Source organism: Schistocerca serialis, unplaced genomic scaffold, assembly GCF_023864345.2.
Source record: "Schistocerca serialis cubense isolate TAMUIC-IGC-003099 unplaced genomic scaffold, iqSchSeri2.2 HiC_scaffold_1261, whole genome shotgun sequence".
Taxonomy (NCBI): domain Eukaryota; kingdom Metazoa; phylum Arthropoda; class Insecta; order Orthoptera; family Acrididae; genus Schistocerca; species Schistocerca serialis.
This window is the reverse complement of record NW_026047471.1, coordinates 7,206,124-7,221,726: the sequence shown is the minus strand read 5'-3', so window position 1 is coordinate 7,221,726 and position 15,603 is coordinate 7,206,124. Positions and strand designations below refer to the sequence as shown.

The window sequence follows — 15,603 nt, the reverse complement described above, 5'->3', positions numbered from 1 at the left end:
ACAGTCCATACAAATACTTTCTAAAAGGACTTTCTGACACTTAAATCTATACTTGATGTTAAAAAATTTCTCTTCTTCAGAAACAGTTGCCTTACCAGAGACCATCTACATTTTAAATCCTCTCTACTTCGACAATCCTCAGTCATTTTGCTCTACAAAGAAAAAAACTCATCTACTACTTTCAGTGTCTTATTTCCTAATCTAATTCCCTCAGCATCACCTGATTTAATTTGACTACATTCAATTATTCTCCTTTTGCTTCTGATGGTGGTCATCTCACATCCTCCTTTCAAGACACTGTCCATTCTGTTCAACCGCTCTTCCAGGTCCTTTGCTGTCTCTGACAGAATTACAATGCCATTGGCAAACCTCAAAGTTTCCATTTCTTTCCCATGGATTTTAATTCCTACTCCAAATTTTTCTTTTGTTTCCTTCACTGCCTGCTCAATATACAGATTGAATAACATCGGGGATAGGTTACAACCCTGTCTCACTCGCTTTTCAATCGCTGCTTCCCTTTCGCACTGCTCGACTCTTGTAGTAATAATTGCTGTCTGGTTTCTGTAAAAATTGTGAATAGCCTTTCTCTCCTTTTATTTTACCCCAGTCAACATTGTCAAAAGCTTTCAGTGAGTCTACAAATGTTAGAAATGTATGTTTGCCTTTCCTTAATCTATCTTCTAAGATAAGTCATTGGGTCAGTATTGCCTCGCGTGTTCGAACATTTCCATGGAATCCAAACTGATCTTTCCTGAGGTCGGCTTCTACGACTTTTTCCATTCCTCTGCAAATAATGTGTGTCAGTATTTTGTAGCCATGATTTATTAAACTGATAGTTCAGTAATTTTCACACCTGTCGACACCTGCTTTCTTTGGGATTGGAATTACATAATCATCAGTATTATCAAATTTATCCTTGTATGCAGCAAACACTTTTCATTCATGTTCTTTGTTTTATAGGCTATCACTTTGCATTGTTCAAATTATTCTAACTGCTATAGGCCTTTACTTACATTAAGACTTCATATCACATCAACTGTCATATGCAGTAATTTTATTTATTTATTTACTTATGGCATAGTCCATATCAATACAGGAAGGCTAAGAGAAAATCTTACTTTCATCATCTCAGATGTTACTGTATTTAGCATATGTTAAAATGTCAAACTAACTAAGAAACACACACATTTTTGTTTTCTCCAAAAAAAAAAAAAATTCTGTTCCAAGATACAGTCCTCCAAAGATGACACTGGAAAAAACAATTTGTAGTTGTAAATTTTGGAAAAAAAATTTAAAATGCTGTATCTCTGGACCAGTTCCAGATATTTTGTTGGGGGTGTTTCTTATTTGAAGGATAGCTGCTTTATGATTACAAAGAAATCCTTCATTTGGACTTATCTGTCAAAGTTATTTTATTATAGCATTCTGAACTTTACTGATAATTTATGGACTTTTTTCTTTAAAAATACCAATCCATAAAATTTTGATTTCTTTCCTGTAGATTAGTACCATATAGTTTTACATTTGCTGAAAAGGAGAGCTTCCACTTTTAGGTTGAACAGGTTCTATAAGCAACTGAAATTTTTGCCATACATAAAACCTGTTTTATTACCACATTATCACACAACAGGCTCATAAACATCAAAACCTAGCCTTATTTAACACAATTTTAGTTTTGAAAGATGAGTAAGAGATTCATTTTTCAACCTTTTTAAACTGTTCCAAAATGTATGTGAAAGGTTCGAAGACTTAAAAGCTTCACTTTATACAACTTCTGTGCACTCTGTTTTGAATTGAAATTAGACAGTCAATGAACTAGAAGTGTGTTCCACTGCTTCAGTATCTTTTTTTGATATACAGTCATGCATTCCTGTTGAACCAATAGGAACTGGAGCACTTACAATCTTCAAAACACTGAACAGGAAGTGAGCACTGATGGTGTTGTTGCTGTCCTTCAGCTGGAAACCTGTATCCAGTAGCTGGTCCATGTGTTAGCATTAAGTTCACTACAATTTTGTATACACACACACACCACAAACACTCCCCTTCTCAGGTTGTGAATCCAAATATTATCCTGCTGTTTCTAAGGTGTTCACCGAACAAATGAAATTTCTTCTCTCTTGCTCTTTAAAGTGCATGCAATATGAGTTTGCCCATCACTTTGAGTCCAAAAACGTGTCTTCTGAATTTCTTTCGCAGTAGTAGCTTGTTTGGACCATTCTTCTTTTTTTCCGCTCACGGAATTCTTTGATTTCCTCTTTGGACAAAAGAATGAGGGCTGTGGATGTGCAAGATTTCACGACTCTCGTAAAATCCTCAGCATTCTGAATTGCAGCTGTATTTGATCTCGAAAGATTGTGTTTTGTAGCATATTGCTTCAGCAGGCCTCCTACACCATCACAAGGACTCTTCCTGTGACCAGTAGCACTTAAAATGACTAGGAGCACCATCAGAAATAATGATGATCTCTGCCCCTGTTTGCAGTTGAAGAATTTGGCGCATTGCTAGCAAGGCATGTGCTGAGTCATGGCCTATGTCATCACTTATAACTGCAACACTTGTGGTCTTGTTTTGAAAGTATGTCACTCCTGTAAAAATTGAAACCTGGTTATTACTCCAATGATACCCTTGTACATCTTGTGGGAGTATTACAGACCAGTTATCAGCAAAATCACAGTGAAGAACTAAACATAGTTCTTCAGCCTGTACACACCCTTTCACTTCTGCAATGTGTTGTTCTTGCAATTTCTTCAGATGCTGGTGTGTTATTCCTTTCACTGACCATTTGCCAAGTTCATCAATGAGACTGTCAGAGGCAACAGTTTTCTTAATTAGTTTGCTTTCCTCCCATGTCACATATGTAATTTCTGCAGAGTTATCTGCTACATCTTCCGGCCAAGTGGCTGTAAAGACAGTCCTCCCTTTCCAAGGCAGTTGCCAAATTCTTGAAACAAACAAGTATCTTGCTTTACATAACAGACTACTAATGACTTCACACGCCCAACAACCAAGGTGTCATATGTCACGTGCTCCAGTAAGTTCTTCAAAGTTACCATACAACGTTCAAAATTCACGCAGTACACATACAAACAGACATCTCTAGATGGGTGTGGAACTACCCACTTGGATTGCAGTGCATAAAATTTTGATCTCCCAACATGTGAAGTTGTATAGATGCTCTTATAAATTGCTATTAAGTTTCTTTAATACCACCAGTCATGTACCTCTTCACTTACATAACTTTCTGACTTTCAACTGTTACAGATATAGTGTCTTTCTTGTTGGCACTCAGGCGAGAACAGTTCTACTTATCTTCCAGATAAAATGACTGCACTATTTGAACTTAAGCTGCTTCTACAGGATGAACATAGGCCTAATAGGGATGTGGCCTTCCAAAGACTCCTTTTACTGACCTCACATTTCTTGAGTTGTCTACAATGTACTTTGATACTGACGGAATATGGCTCAAAATTGTTTTCTTTGAAAATGTCTCTGGAACAATAGTTAAAACTTGCACCCTTTCACTGTAGGGTGCACAATATTCAACAGCTGAATTGATATTTGTGAAAATTCTTGGCAAGAGGTGAAAGAGTGCTTTGGTTCATTTTCTTCTGAAGATGGAATTTTTACTTTGACGAGTGTGGTCAGTTTTGCTGTAGTGCATTCATCCACTGCTTTAGTAATTTCTCTGAGCTTTCTTGAGGCAAAGAGCTTGTGGCTCGACTTCACTGATCACAGTTTCTAAACAGGACTAACATCTACCTCTGTAGTTGACTGATTCAGGGTATTTAACTCTTCCTCTATTGATGCAAAATCTGCATCACCTGCATCATGGGAGGCTTCACCTTGTTCAGATACTATCATTGTTGTTATTCTGTTAAAACATTTAGAACACAAAAATTCATCACTGGAAACATCTTAACTTTGAAACAGACTCTTCAAATGAGAACACTTATTCCCAACTTGAGTAAAGTCTGTTTTTTTGTCTGTGTTTTATATCAGTCTTTTATGGATATGCAAATAGTCAGCAGACTTCACTCTTCTGTGGCCCCAGTCAGAAGACATTTCAAACAGTCCTTTTCACAAAACACACTGCAACTGTGTCAACTGGCAAATTACTCATGAAAACAGAGAACTTACTGTATGGTCTCAGATTTCTTAGAAGCATTTTCAGAAAACAAGTTAGCACTGAACAACTACAATACAGAAACCTGCAATGAACAACCACAATAAAGAAACTGACAAGAAACTACAACAAAGTGTAAGAATATCTGCAACAATGAGACTGAAAAAAATAACTGCAACAAAGAAAGTGATAAGAGATAACTGCAACAAAGACAATGGAAATAAACATTGTAACAAAGAAATTAGTAAGTAACAACTTCATTGAAATCATATATTCATTTTTGGAAAAAAAAACTGTAAATTAAGAAAAAGAACTTTGACAGATATGTCCAAATGGAGGCTACTACTGTCATCATAAAGCAATTATCTTTCAAATAAAAAAAAAACTCTAACAAAATATCTAGAACTTTTACAGAGATACAGCATTTTTTTAAAAAATTCCAAAATTTGCATCTTCAAAATGGTGTTCACAGTGTCATCTTTGGAGGCCTGTATCTCAGTGGCAGAAATTTTTGTGGGGAAAACAAAAAAATACATGATTCTCACTTACTCCTGAATTTCAACATACGCTAAATTCAATAACATCTGAGACTATGAAGGTAACCCCCCTGCCTGAAGTGATACGGATTATGCCTTGTGTATTAGGTAAAAACAGAGACCAAAAAGTTTTTTGTACCATCATTCACACATACTACAGAATTTTTATGGCTTTTACATTTTATAAGGTCATATTGGGCTTGGTAATGAGTTCTATACGCATAGGATTTTTTTCCTCAGGAGTTAAGGAAATGAGGTTCAAGTGTGACTGAGTTCCGTCCCCCATCAACAACACATCTTTGTTAACAAATTGACCTGTAACATTAGCCCAAGGTCTAGGTTTTGTTAGAGGCAACAAATTGGCTGTGAGGCAGAGACACTAAAAACTGTGAATACAAAATAAAGGTTGTAGTTATGCCATGAAATGTAGCGCATCCCAACATCTATTTTCCCTCCACATTAACACACTTTAGTTTAGCAAGATATGTTCAGAAAAGCTATATTACATTATAGACAAATCACCAATGACAATTTTGGAAGAATTGCATGCAGAAACAAAGGAAGTGTGGGGATGTGGGCACTAAATAACCCTTACCAAGAACTAGGAAAGACACAGCCTGTAGCAAAGACACCTGTAAAGTTACAGAATGTTTCGGTTACTCACCGGAATGTCTTCCCTTTAATAATTTCTTTACTTCACTTAAAATTGTTGTGAGGCACAATTATAGTTAAAAAGACATTGCCTCACATCTTGTTTTGATTGTAATGCACCATTACCCCAATGAAATTTCATCCGTTGGGGAAACAAAAGGCAAAAGCTAATGTAAAACGTGAACTAGCCATCTGAAGATGAACCTGTCAGTTCATAATCAATATCGGTGCTGTTTAAATAAATAAATAAATAGCACTGTAAAAAGTGGCTGGTTGCTGTAATCTACTGTGTAAGAGTCAACCCATAGGAAGTTTCAATCTATGATGTACAGAGTGCAGAACAAACCAAGCTTCATGTATATATGAGCAGTCACTTAAAATGAACCACCTGCAGTTATTGCAGTGAAAATCTGAGAAACCATGTGATCATTACAGTTGATGTTAATCTGAAATTTTGTTGTAAGAAATAGCTCCTTAAAAAAATGAAAGAAACAAATAGGTGTAGGCTGTAAGCATACCTAGGTGATTATCCATTTGGCACAACATTTTCGGTATATTTTCATCATTTTCAATTTCTGGACTAACAACTGGAGCCATATTCCAAATAACAATTCTTCCAGAATCTCCACCTGCAAAAAGATGAAATACATGGGTAACAATGCTGTTGTACACAAAGCTGGTGTAATAGTCGACAAATTGTGATTTCCGTCAATTGATCATAAAGCACATAGAAATAAACTAATGGCAAAGCCAACTACTGGTAGCACTGTCATGGACCAAATGTGTCAAACTGAAAACCATCTTGACAACTGTGATATTCAAAAGGTCCATATTCTGAGAGTCAAATTTTTTGTTAACAGTTCACAGTGGCCGATACCCGTAGCAGTGTAGTCCCTTCAATCCCACAAACCAACCAACAGTTCACAATTTCTTAATCCATTTCTTCTTTTGGACATAGTTCTGCATAGTTGATAAATCAAATAGCTTCAAATTGTTCATTTCTGGTTCCCTTATGCACCATAGTCCTATGCAGTGGCTAATACATTCTTAGTCCTTTGTGATCTATATGTATAAAATTAATATACTGTGCATTTGCTGCTGAATGCGCACACAAAATTTTTTTATTGGGCTATAACAGAGACAAATATGTGCATTCAATTGTTCTCAAGGGTGAATAAATCTATTCTATTCTTGGTGCAGATCTTTACGAAAACACACTGATGCTACTACATCTTTCTTCTACACTTGCACCGTGGAAGAGGTGTCCTGTTCATATAAATAAATGCTTTTGGTCAAACACAAGATTTACATTAAGTTCACAAACATATTATACCAAATACATCACATAATAGTACCTTGTCCTCCTGTTGCAAACCTGGATCCATCAGGATGGATGTCAACGGAGAAAATAGGAAGTTCTGAAAAAAATTAAAGGTCGACAGAGGCGTCCGATCCCAGGCGTCAGCTTTGACCCGTGACGTAAAGGTGTTGTGTGTGACGTCATGAAGGCGCGGAGTTTGGTTTGAGTGTGGCTGTCTGTTTTATCTTATTTTATTTACTTTTCTGATCTGTTTGTTCTATCTTGTGAGATTTTTTTAAAAATTTAATAACACTTATTACTTATTTTAATTATCTGTTTCCTCGAATTTCTGTTTTAGTTTATTATATTTATCTTTCTGATCTGTTCGTTCTATCCCGTGAGACTTTTTTTTTTTTTTTTTTTAAAAAGACAAGAAACACTAATCAGCTACTGAAGCATCTTTATCTTCTATGGGTTGCAGGGGTTATGACCCCTGGGGAGGTGGGTCGTTATTCATGCATGGCTGTCTTCACTTACACGTTGTAGCTACGCAAGGCGTCTAAATTTAATTATATTTAATTTGCCCCCCACCCAAAACACCCCATTTCCCGCGCTTGTCCCGTTAGTGTCATTAGGCTTCTTGTGGAAAGTGTGTGTGTTTGTGTTTGTTTCCGCCATATCTGTGACGTCATGGGTCAAAGCAGACGGGTGGGATCGGACGCTTCCGTATTTCCATAGCCTAAATCGCAGTACAGACATTTCACTTCCTTTACTTTCGCTGTCGTTGCACTTCAATATCATTAAGAGTGAACGTGTTATCCTCATCAACACCCACATAAAAAGTATTTACTCCCATACTCCAGATCCACAATACACTTGCACCTCTGACGAAAGCAAAACAACACCAATCAATGATAGGCGTAACCCATCAAAGATATTAATTTTCAAATAAAACAGCAACCTGCACAATGCAAAAGGTCTTTATGACATTAAATACAATTTATTTTCATTCTGACTGAAATAAACTCTATAATAAATAAGATGCAGACCAAAGATCTGCTCATTCTGACGGAGTCTGACACTAAGGCACAGAATATCAAAATATAAATAGTACAACGCTACGGAAACAGAATGACAGCAGCGCTCCTAGTGGTATGGTGGTGAACTTTGAATACAAGAAAATATGGCGCCAAAATCAGTATTTTTAATACTAAATACATGATGTAGATGACACTATATTTCATTTATATTTTACGAGTGGGCGTCATACTTTAGTGGTAAAGTGCGTGCCTGGAAACAAAAGTTTTGTGACCTAGTAAAGTAACATATTAGAGAAATATTGATTTGTACTAAGCAACACTTTGAAGTGTGTGTATAGAGCTGACAGCAAGTAAGAGACCAGTTGTGATATTGTTAATTTATAGAGTAACTACAGGGGATCTTGGAATCTTTCTCAAACAGAGTGAAGCAGTTTTGTCAAAATTGTATAAAAACACATTTCAGTCATATTAATAGGTGACTTTAATTTAAATTTCTTGACTGAAATAAGTGATAGAATAGAATTAGAGCAATTGATGAGTGCTTACAAATTAGTGCAAATAGTAGAATTTCCCACTAGGTTACCTGACCATTCAAGTACTCTTATTGATAATGGTTTTGTTAATAAGTATAGGCACAGCAGCTTGTCAGTCAGTCAAGTCTTAAGTGGGCTGTCAGACCATGATGTTGTACTTCTTACTTTCCTTCAGTTTGATCTTAAGATAAAACTACAACCTATCTGAAAAACTTTGAGACCAGTAAATAAAGAAACAATGTAGACATATAGGTAGGAGCAACAAGTAGTAGACTGGTTTGAAATATATAATTCAACAGAAGTTAACTCAAAATGTATCGTCTTTATTAATCAAATAACAAGTCTTTTTGAGGAAGTGTTGCCAAAGAAAAGAGTCACAGAAAACAAGTTTAACACTACATTTAAGTCATGGAGTACACATGTAAAACAAAAAGAGAATTCTATAAGTCAGCCAGACTGTCTAACAATACTGACATGAAGAGGCAAGGTACGTGGACTCTAAGATGTTAAGGAAAGTGATACAGAAATCAAGAAACATGCACTTCAAAGAGAAAATTGATAAATCGGTTAACAAAATGAAAACCATATGGAAATATGTGAGACTGGGAAAAGATCAACTGCCAAAGAAATTACTAGTTTAAGAAATGGGTGCAATACAGTGGATGATCTTGAAATATTGGCTAATATTTTCAATAACCTTTTCTTAACAGTCACAAAACAAATGGGGTGACTGGGTACTGTAAATAAAGATACACCTTAAGTAACAAAATGTTTGGAAAATGGCAGTGAAAGAAATAGAAAAAGTAATTCTGTCTTTAAAAAGTAAAAACTCTGTTGGAGTTGATAACATTTCCACCAAGTTACAGAAATATTGTTGTAGTGAAAAAGTACAGTCCTCAGCCATATTTGTAATATGTCACTGGAGGAAGGCGTATTGCCTGACAGGTTAGAATGTGGACTTATACGACCAATTTATAGAAAGGGGGAAAAGATTGATGCTACAAATTATTGACCCATTTCATTACTCTCAGTTTTTCCAATTGGTGCACAACAGAGTGGTTGAGCATCTTAGTAAATATTGCACCCTCAGCAGTTGCCAGTTTGGCTTTCAAAAAGGGTATCAACTGGGGATGCATTTGTTGACAATGTTTTAGAATCTATAAATAACAATATGCTGACAGTTCGAATATTTTGTGACCTGTCAAAAGCTTTTGACAGTGTAAGTCACCATTTTCTTCTGAATAAAGACAACACCCTAGGATTGGGTGGAACAGTAAGCAAATGGCTTGAACCCTGTCTGTGTGGTAGAAACCAGAAAGAAATCATGGAAGTACTGCATGGTGTCTTCCAGCTGGGGCTCCATTGCCACTGGAGTACCTCAAGCCTCAGTATTGGGCCCACTTCTTTTTCTAATATTTATAAATGATCTACCACTATGCACAGAACATGGGAAACTCACCATGTTCGTTTATGACACTACCATAGCAGTTATGACAAGTGGTTCGAGACTAATGGTCTTGCCATCAATCTAAAAAAGACAAATTATGTTCTTTTTTCCTCTAATACAAAGGTTGAGTCTTCCAAATTCTTGGGTCTGCATATAGGCAGCAAACGTAAGTGGCACTACCAATTCAGGATCTGTGGAAAAGGTTAAACTCAATAACATTTGCCTTGAGAAACACATCAGGCAGTAGAGAGGTGACCACAACAGAAACAACATACTTTTGCTATTCCCATAAGCTTATGGCCTACAGTGTAATATTTGGGGAAATCAATTGTCGACAAGAAAATTATTCCATGCACAGAAGCGAGCGATAAGAATTATGTGCAGAGTACATCCTAGGCACTCATGCAGAAATCTATTTAGAGATCAAATCTTTACAAAAACTGCTCAATATATTTTTCTCTGATGTGCTTTGTTTCAAAAAAATAGCAATTTATTTAAATCCAATAGTCTGTACCGTAATTATATCACCAGAAGTAAACTTGATATTCATTATGATGTAAAAACAAAGAGCATCGTGCAGAGGGGGTGTTAGACTGTGGCACCAAGATTTTTAATGTCCTTCCACCAATAATTGAAGAACTGGTTGGAAACATACCCCACTTTAAAGAAAAGCTGAGGCAGTTCCTTCTAGATGGATCTTTTTATAGTATAGACGAATTTCTAAGCCAAAATGCATAATGCTTCCTGAGTATGCTTTTCTTGTGGCCTTTATAATTCTTTATCATTCTTAATCTATCTACAGTGTAATTTAAAAACTGAAATGTATGTATATCTGTATGTATAACTGTATATTTATTCAGAAGTAAAGTACAGTAACTCACACGTAATGTTATATGTTAACCTATATGTTCCTATTATTTATATGATGAGAACAATGTACTTGTGCACTAAACAATAATTTGTAAAAAACAGACTTGTTCTATATCCAGAGATATATTCTCATATGGATATATAGAACTCGAAATAAATAAATAAATAAATAAATAAATCAACTTCCGTAGTTGAGGTTCAGTCACACAATATTTTGTACATGCTGTCATGGTCACCATTTAACTGTAAAATTATTTATTTCTAAAACCCAGTACCGCAATTTCGATTCTGTGGCAATTATCAAGTGGAATAGCATGTGTCAAAACTTAAAAATTTTGTGACGTAACATGTCACAGATCAGATTCAGAAACTCTTGATTCATTGCATTGTTTTCTGATTGTGAGTACTTGTGTGTACTGCACTCTGAGTTGCGCTGTCAGTATGTTGTTCCATTCTGCTTTATTTCTGCGTAAATCTGTAATTTTATGTGGAATAAATGATTCTATGTTTGTTTTTATCCAAAGTAAAATACAAGGTTTTTCTTTAGTTTTTTGTTTTCTTTACCTCTTGGTAAATAGTACCACATAACCACTAATATTACATATATAATTTAATGAAAATTTTAATGATTAAATAATATATTTTCAATGGTACTTTCTTGAACATCTAAGTATCTATGCCGCAATTTGAATTGAAGTAACAAATTTAAATATTGTCTTGCAGCTACAAGGTAGTAGGCATACTGTGTTTTGGACAAGCAAAGAAAATATTGTTTGAGCTGTCATGGAGATATTGTCACTGTCACAATAAGGGGAATCCAAGACTCCAATTTGGTGAATTTGGGCTGGAAAATATCAGTGATTGAACCATATCTAAATTACAGTAGTTATTAATTTCCTTTAAAGATTTCTGTCCAGGAATCAAGGTTTATGTGAGATAGATTCTTGTATTAATGCATATAAGCTGTCCTTATTGGCTACAGATGGCTTCCAACATTTTTTTGAATAAATAATAATTTTTTTCCTTGATCCATGGACTGAGGTCAGATTTAGAAACTCTTGAGTGATATAAAATTCCTACTGACTTCAAACCTGATCTGCATATTCATTTTCTATTATGTCTGAAAGTCTGAGAATACAATTGAAAGAAGATAGAATTCCTTTATCATTGCTTTGCATCACCATGTGAATAATTTCAGCTGTATGTAAGTTTGTATCATAGTTCCATTTTGAATTTTTGTTGGTTAGAATAACACTTTTTGAATCTTAAATAACTGCAATGTTGCCATATCCTGTTTGTCTACCTAGTAACAGTGCCTCCTTCATGGCTATTTTTTCGGTGATATAGATGGGAGAATGTATTGGAAGGATAAATTGTTTGCAAAGTTCTATTTACGGGTCATAAAGAAGCACAGCCAACAGAACCACTGAATCTCCTTTTTGACCCATCTGTAAATATTAACAACGCCTTAGAAGAAACTTCAAAAATTCAATTCATGTCATCCTTGTTCCATTCATAAGAAGAACACCTTGTCAGGTTACAATAAAAAGTTGTAGCATTACTCAACTGGCAACTGAATGGAAATTTAATTGGACCTCTTGAATGGCTGCTAATAAAAGGAGAGGTTGTGTAATGGGTCACTCTCCTCTAACATTACCCTTTTTTTTTTTTTATAGAAATAACCTATGCCATGTATTCTCTTGATTCATTGTATAGGTGAACATTGTATCAGCTGTCTAACTGAATGAACTTCAAATGATTTGGTATGTGATGTGTTGTGTTTTGGGCTAAAATATGTAAAAAGAAATTAATTTGTTATTTCTCTGTACATACAGTTAAAATTACTCTTGTTTTAAAAATATTTGAAATTACAAAATTTCTGGCACATTTAAAATTCATGTTATTAATTGCACAATCTTATGCCAATTATTAAATTTATTTCTGGATTAATTTATAAAATAATGTTATATCTTGGTGATGATTCTTCTTTTTTCAAAACAGTACATAAAAATCTTTTGCTTTGTAAACTCTTTGGAATAGTGTGAGTACTGCAGAATGTAGTAGTAGTGGGCATGCCTCTGATGGAAGTAGACGAATTTCTAATCTTGACAACAACAAAGTGAATTCATGTTCTGAAGTGGAATTCTAAAGTCGGTGTGATATAAAAGAATGGGATAAAATAAAAAGATATTCATAGCAAATTTTCATCAGTTATTCAGTTCAACTAGAACCCGCAACGTTATAAAAATTTCAGCCTCAAGAATGTACCCTATATTCAAGACTTGGTACCATCAACACCGAGATAATGAAGATTATTAAAAAGGTTTTCTTTTGTGCATCTTATGCCTCTCGAAGCTTTTGAAAATAATGAACCGACAGTGAATTTTAATGGTGATGTGTGGGAGGGTAAGATTACAGTTGTGAGATTGATTTGAATTTGAACTACTGACACATCCAGTGATTGTAATTGATGTAGGAGACGATGTGAAGTAAGACCTGAGTCTTGTCTCTTCCATTGTAAGATCTTCTTTGTTATTTGAAGCCTTCTTTCTGAAAGGGGCTTTCCTACTGCTTCAGCCAACAATGCATTTATGGCTGTGGATTGCATTCCTTATTTACATATCCCAAGACAACAATATTGAAGATTATCTAGACAGAGCTTTTTTGAACCATTACCACAAAGAAAGCTTCCTTAGTCTAGTACTACTGTTATTAGTACTCTGTGTAATATCAGCAGAACAGAGAGATGAGTACCCCACCAAGTGCTGGCTATAGACTTCATTACATCAATTGATTGTTCTATTTTGTAGTCTACTTGATTAGTCCAGATTAGCTTAGATTCAGTTTTCTTCCATAGACACAAAAACTGAGATTATTCTTGTGAGTGTGGAACATGTCAGAAAGTATAAGATAAAAAACTAAAACATTTGAATATAATACTTATACCCTGATCATTTGTCAGGAGATTGTGGAAATAGGTGAATACAGTGCAGTTGTGGCGCATATGAAATCGACACCAACATCGATGCATCCATCTTTGAACTATGCTAAGATTATCTTTGGCCTGTTCCGCCATGTCAGTTCTTTGTGAGCCTTGCTTGTGTTTGGGTGAATAAATGAACTACTGCTAAATGGAGGTTGTTTGGTGTAACTAACCCGAACATTTCCCTCACTGGTGACCCCGAGTTGTAATGTCTTCCGTTTTCGCCGTTTTACTGTGTCCGCGACCTCCACGTTGCTTATTTTTGCTTGTATTACATCGACACAGCATTTGAACAATGATTTAGGCCCAGCGCCTAACGCCGGATTTTTTGATCGACATGCATCGTGTTGTGGGTGATGTACACCTGCCAGGACTGCAACACGATGCCTCTCTCTCGACGATTGCACCCATTTCGCTTGGTGTTTTCGAGCCTGCAACAATTAGTGAGGTTAGGAGTGTGCATGACTCTGGCTATCAAACGCCTTTGTTCCCACCACATGTGCCCTCCCTGATCGACTGTGCAGTTACCTCTTACGGATCTCCGTGCAGTGCGGGACCAATGCCGATTTCTGCAAATGCTTCGTTGGACAACCTACCGCCTCCAGGACAACGATTTGCCATGCCCCAATCCGTGCAATACCACATGGACACCTGCCACATGGCCAGAACTGCTTTGTTCACAGGTCAACCTCCTCAGCATCCGACCATGCCCACGCCTGCCTTGGTTCAGCATCAGCACATTCCTTCCTACTTCAATACCTCGGCCTGCATCAGGAACAATAACTTGTTATCTGTGCCTGACCTCCACTTCCGTCCCACTGCTACACCTCAGTGTTTTGTGCTACGGCATTCACCTTATCCACACACCATTTTGAGTGGAGTGACTAAGAGCAGTGAACATTCACACATTCCATCCCACATTCGACATCATTTCCCACACTGTGCTACCAGACAGCCCACACCGCCGTAGCCTCCCTGCAACACAGGAGGCCCCAGCTGTGATCATTCGTCGAGCTTTCCGCGGACTAACATGCATTCTCAAACTTTGAACTTTTTCTCACCTGTTGCCCCCGCGCCGGTTCCAGTCGAGCTTCCGCTACCATTCTCGGAACATCTCAGTGCATCATCCGCGTCGGTCTTCCACAACACATCAATCCGAACACAGCTGCTACGCGTTGAGCTTCCGCAACCGCAGTTGACACATTACGGTGTCTCACCCGCGTCGGCCTTCTGCATCGCGACGGATCATGCTCAACCACGACGTGTCACCTTCACGCTGCCACCCAAACAGCCATCGTTGCCACAACTCCTGGAGGCACACTCTCCTGGAACACTACAGCAACAACAGCTCGTTTCAGGCAGTGCCCCAACGAACTCTATCTGTTCTTCCAAACATTCTACAATGCTTACCGACGCTGCCGCCGTTTAATCCCGACAGAGCTAAAACCTTGTTCAAAATTGCGGACGAAGTGTTCGACCATTACAAACTCGACGAGTCAACCAGGTTTCTGTGTCTCATCACCCACCTGCACGACCAGGAGGACTTGATTGCTGACCTGGTCGACGCCCCAGACTCATCTACCGAGTACACTCTAGCCAAAAAGACAGTTCTACGTCGGCTTGCACGCTCAACTGAGGCAGCAACAAAGCAAGTGCTCCACGTCGAGCAACTAGGCAACGACAAACCTTTCCAGCTCTGGAGACAGCTACGTGCCCTGGTCAGCGCCGATCTACTCTCTGACACAACTCTCCTCACCATCTGGTCAGATAAAATATCTCCTCACATCCGCTTTGCTCTGGCTCAGAGGTCTCCCGAACCTGTCGAGCAAAGAATGCCAATTGCTGACAAGCTACACGATGCATCACTGATCTATTTCGCTAGCCACTGCCTACCTGACAATTCTTTGGTTCAGGCTCTTCGTCCTGTGGCCGGACGCGGCCGGGGCCGCACTGTGCCGACCGTTCCACTCGCTCCGGGAAGCAGTACACAAGTTACTGGGACATCACCGGCTCCGCCCATGGTCACGCCCCCTCCTGCAACCGAGCCTGCTGTGGCCACCGAACCTCTGCCACCGCCACTGGCAACGAACGTTCCGCAGAAAATGCAACTGCACTAC

The 15,603-nt window shown here is 37.5% G+C and overlaps 1 pseudogene; it reads right to left on the bottom strand.

Annotated features, from left to right (window-relative positions):
• The window catches only part of LOC126438173 (protein HIRA-like), a 450,749-nt pseudogene extending 439,660 nt beyond the window's left edge, over positions 1 to 11,089 (bottom strand).
• Between the last annotated feature and the right edge of the window lie 4,514 nt (positions 11,090 to 15,603).